This window comes from Sciurus carolinensis, unplaced genomic scaffold (assembly GCF_902686445.1).
Source record: "Sciurus carolinensis unplaced genomic scaffold, mSciCar1.2, whole genome shotgun sequence".
NCBI lineage: Eukaryota > Metazoa > Chordata > Mammalia > Rodentia > Sciuridae > Sciurus > Sciurus carolinensis.
Window position 1 is genome coordinate 2429388 of NW_025920125.1, and position 4573 is coordinate 2433960.

Below are 4573 nucleotides of genomic sequence, written 5' to 3' on the forward strand. Positions count from 1 at the left end.
ATTTTTTAATAAAGTAATTCCTAATTTTCTTTGTAGATAGAGCAAGCACCTCCAAAATACAAATTCCTATACACAGTGAGTACTTTACTTAAAATGAACACCTAAGTAAATTAAGTATGTGGACAGCCTTAGGATAAGCTGATATTATATATTCAGCTAAGCAGGCAACAAACCATAGTGCCAAATGGAAAAAGTGTAGTTCCAAATAAAATTTTAAAACTAAGTTAATTTTATAATTAAATACAGAAAATACACTGAATTGCTAAAATAAATAAGATGTGATGTATAACACTTCACTATAAAGAATGAATAACAGAACATTTATAAACAATGAGTCTTAATAGTTTACTACAATAAACACTGGCTAAATGGAAGTGCATATTGTGAAGCACTATGGGTGGTATATGTTTTGCAACATACTTTTGTTACCTTGAGGTAGATAACACATGTGTACCAAATTCATCATTCATTTTCAGTTGCTGCTGGTATCATGTGTTTTAAGAAAATTGTACAGTATGTAAAGCTGGAAAATATTAATGAATAAAAAATATTTTAGGATAAAATAGATATTTTCATGCAGTTATGTACAGTCTCACTGTGTAAATTTCAAGGCAAGATTTTTGTTTCCTGTAAAACGGATCATTGTTCTATGAGAGAATATTTTTAACTTGTCTTAGTGCATTTCTTTTGTCTCCTCCTGCATTGCATTATTTTGCTCTATTCTTTTTTGTGTGCAAATGACATGCCAGTTAAAATGAAAACTATCTCATATAGAAAAAAATTCTGGATTTTAAAAATCAAGAATAAAGGTTCTTACTAAATGACACCATCTGATTCAAGTAAAAAGTGACTTAAACACGAGTAATAAAAAAAGACAATCACATTTCATGAAGAATACAAAGAAATGTCTGCTGAGTGTTTTAGTTCAGATGTTTCATAATGCTGCTGTATGCTTTATGAGGAATTTGAGGGGAAGATTTCATAGCAGAAGGTTTTAAGGCCTGGATTGACTTGAGTGGTTACCCCACTGGTCTATGAAACTGTGGGATGCCTATGGATTCAAGCTGCTTGCTAAAAAGAAACTCCCCACTGTTGTTCAGAAATCCTTCTTCATTTCCTTTCTCCCCAAGCTTCCCATCCTCTACTTGCTCAGTTTCTAGCATTTCAGTATCTTCTTTCCTGCTAAAGAACTTGTCCAAGTAACTGGTGTAAGTGTTTTTCTTCTCAACCTGTTCATCCTTCCTGACCTCACAACAAAATTGATTGATGAGAAAACATTCCTCCCTACCACTCACAAACTGGCTATCCCAAGAAGATTGGTACAAGGATTCTAACTGAGCCAAATTTCCCATTCCTTTTTCCTGTTTTCTTGGCTTACTGACTTTGATATCAAACTTTTGAACTCTAGCTGGGACACTGAGCTATTCAAGTCATTTAATTTATCAACAACATCAGTAGACTCATGTTGTGAACTTAGTTGAATAGTTCCTGCAATAAAGGAATCAAAATCAAATCCCTGATTCTTTTCCCTTTCTCTTTCAGCCAGTTGCTGTGATGCTTCCTCTAGCACTATCTGGGCTTTAACCAATCCATTCCTTTCACATTTTGACTTGCCTTTCTTATCAGATTTTTCTTTACTTTGTTCTTTCCAATTAGAACGATCTATAATAAGTTTGGGTTCAGATTAATGATTAACTTCACTCTCTCTCCAATCTAAATTATCTAAATATGATGATGACCTTGTTTTGTAGTTACAAGTATGGCTGCACTCTAGATCACAATATTTGTTTTCATGATGATCTGGGTACTGCCAACAAGGTTCGGTAGAGTAATTGGTATCAAAAGCAGGATCCTCCAGATACTTTTCTCTATCTCCATCCAAATATTTTCAAGGATCAACTTGTACTTCTTCTTCATCAGTGACATCAGATAGAGCCCTTGGGTCAAGCTGAACTTCATCAATATCAAAGTTGTTATGTATAGGCCAATAATGCTCTGAAAACTGACAATCATAATACCTTTCCCAGTTATAAATGTGATTGTGAGTTTCATCCATAAGCAAAATATCATCAACTTCATCTTTGATGTGAAAAGGATGGCTTGAAATTGACTTATCCATTGGAAAAGTATATATACTCATGTAAGGATGAGAGAGTGCTTCCTCTGCTGTCAACCGATCCACGGGGCTAAATGTCAAAATTTGTTCCAGGAAATCCAGTGCTTCTCGACTAATTCCTGGAAGCAGCTGAGTTAAAAGTTTGTGGGGCTCAGTCATGTCATTTCTAATGTAAACTGGAATTACACTGAGAAGCTCCTGCCAATCTTCCTCATGTACAACAGGAATAGATTCTAAAATCAGTTGCATCTGTTCAACTTCATGTGCACCTGCAAAGAGGGTTTTACCAGTCAGCATTTCAGCAAAGATGCAGCCTGCAGCCCACATGTCAATGGCTTTAATATAGTTATTAGGAGAAAGTAAAAGACATAGAGATCTGTACCATTTAGTAACCAAACCTTCAGAAAGATGACCCTTATGGGAATGAGGATCCATGATCCATGCAAGATCAAAGTGACCTATCTTCAGCACCAAGTCTTCAGTATTAATGAAAAGATTAGCTGGTTTGAGATCTCTGTGCAGTACATTTATGGAGTGAATATACTTGAGCCCACGTAGCAGTTGGTACATGAAAAGCCTGGCATGCTCTTCCAGTAAAGGGCCCTGCTCCGGCACATTAGCCAAGTCTGTCTCCATGTACTTCTGAACAATGTAAACACTGTTCAGTTCAGTAAGAGAGCCCACATCATCTGTTAACTGGCTTCCACTGGGGCCAAGAATTTGAAACACTTTCACAATGTTATCATGGTCAAGTCTTCTAATAATTTTGATTTCACAGAGAGCATGTTTGACACTCTGGGGATCAGTAAGGACAATTTTTTTGATGGCTACTCTTTTGTCACAGTCATTGTCTACAGAAGAAAAAAAAACAAGCCATTGCCTCCACAACCCAATGGTTTTAAGTCCATATACCTAGAGCCCAGATCAAAACCATGAATGTTCATAAGACTTTCAAATTTCTCTGCCATTTTGAAACCCTTACTTTTGTCTTTTCCTTTCAAATTGTTGAATTTGTGTAAACGAGGAAGAAAACTGGCATCAAAGGAAAGATCTTTCAAAAAGGGAGAAGAAAAATAATTATGCTTCCACAGCAAGATGGTTTCTTGATGTTCATTGCATATGCCAACCAGGCTTGTTGAGTTCCCCTCAGATTTAAAGCTCAAGAAACTCTACTCATATTGAGACTTAAAAAGATTTCAGTACTCATAGTTCAAGAAAGGTGCAGCAACTCTGCAGACATTTAAAGAAAACACTCAAGAAACTCAAACAGAATGAAATGACATACTATACACTCAGATATACTGTGCTAAACTACTTAACATTTAACAAAAATGTGAATAAATATGCACACAACAGGCTTCTATGAACATTCCCCTCACAGTGCAGATACATTCAGTGTTGGACTGATCCTGAGCAGCATCATTCTAAGGTGCTGGTAAGCACTATTTCTGTTTAGCTTCTTTTCTTCCTTTGTTGCTATATATTTCAACAGGAAGCCCTCGTGACTGTTGGTTGACAGATGTCTTTTGTTAGTGATCAGGTGGTTCCAGCTCACCACAATCAAAATCAAAGCTACCGTCCATCTTACTCTGACTCAACGGGACTTCTCTGACTCATTGAGGGAGTGTGGGGCTCGCAGACAGCCACCAGTGTGTTGGCTCAGGTCTCCGGCTGTGCTGGCGGCAGCAGTGTTTCCAAGTCCCTCCTTTGCCGCAGTCACCGCCATGTAACCTCCACCCATGAGAGAGGGCGAGGACAAGCTGAACATTCTTTAGATTGTTGTTAGTGAAGCTTAATGGCCAATTCTGGTGTGAGTTCAGAATACCAGTATTGATATAGGACCATCATCAGTGAAGACAGGGCTCAAGAGAGTTCAAAATAGGTGGATTCTATTGGCAGTTGGAATAGAGGCCATTTGTGTTGTACTCTGGTTGTGAAGTGGTCTGCATTTTCCCTGTGTCTGGAGACTTTCAATGAGGCTGATTTTGAAAGCAATGGTCTTCTTATTCTTGTGGAAGAAATGTGTAGGCAGCATAGCATTTAGGATGTGGAAAATATATTGTAAATTCTTTTAGTCAATTTTATTGTGTTAATCAGGAGGAAAAAGCAGAGCAGACAGATTTTAAAAATATGAATTTCAGAGGCAAGTTTATAATTAGGTATAAGGACATTGCAGTTGATAAAGATATTACTACCACTAAAGGAATGCTAAAAACTATGCCTAAAACTGATGAGAAAGTTGGCTTGAAGGCATCTCAAGATCCAGAAAGGCCACCTTCATCTCAAGCTCAAGGGAGTGGAATTGAAATTCTCTTGAGAAGGGACCAATAGAGTACCCTTCTTGCACAAGGGAGCCTAGGAAGTTTTTTCAATGTGCTCAACTACTCACACCTTCAATGACTGTTTCAGTAAGGGCCCTGGAAGGTCAGGCTACTGTTCAAGGTGGAAGCAAATTTT

General features: G+C 37.4%; 1 pseudogene; it reads right to left on the bottom strand.

The window, feature by feature from the left end:
• Positions 1-920: 920 nt before the first annotated feature.
• Positions 921-3084, bottom strand: LOC124973914 (mitogen-activated protein kinase 6-like; annotated as a pseudogene).
• Positions 3085-4573: the final 1489 nt, after the last annotated feature.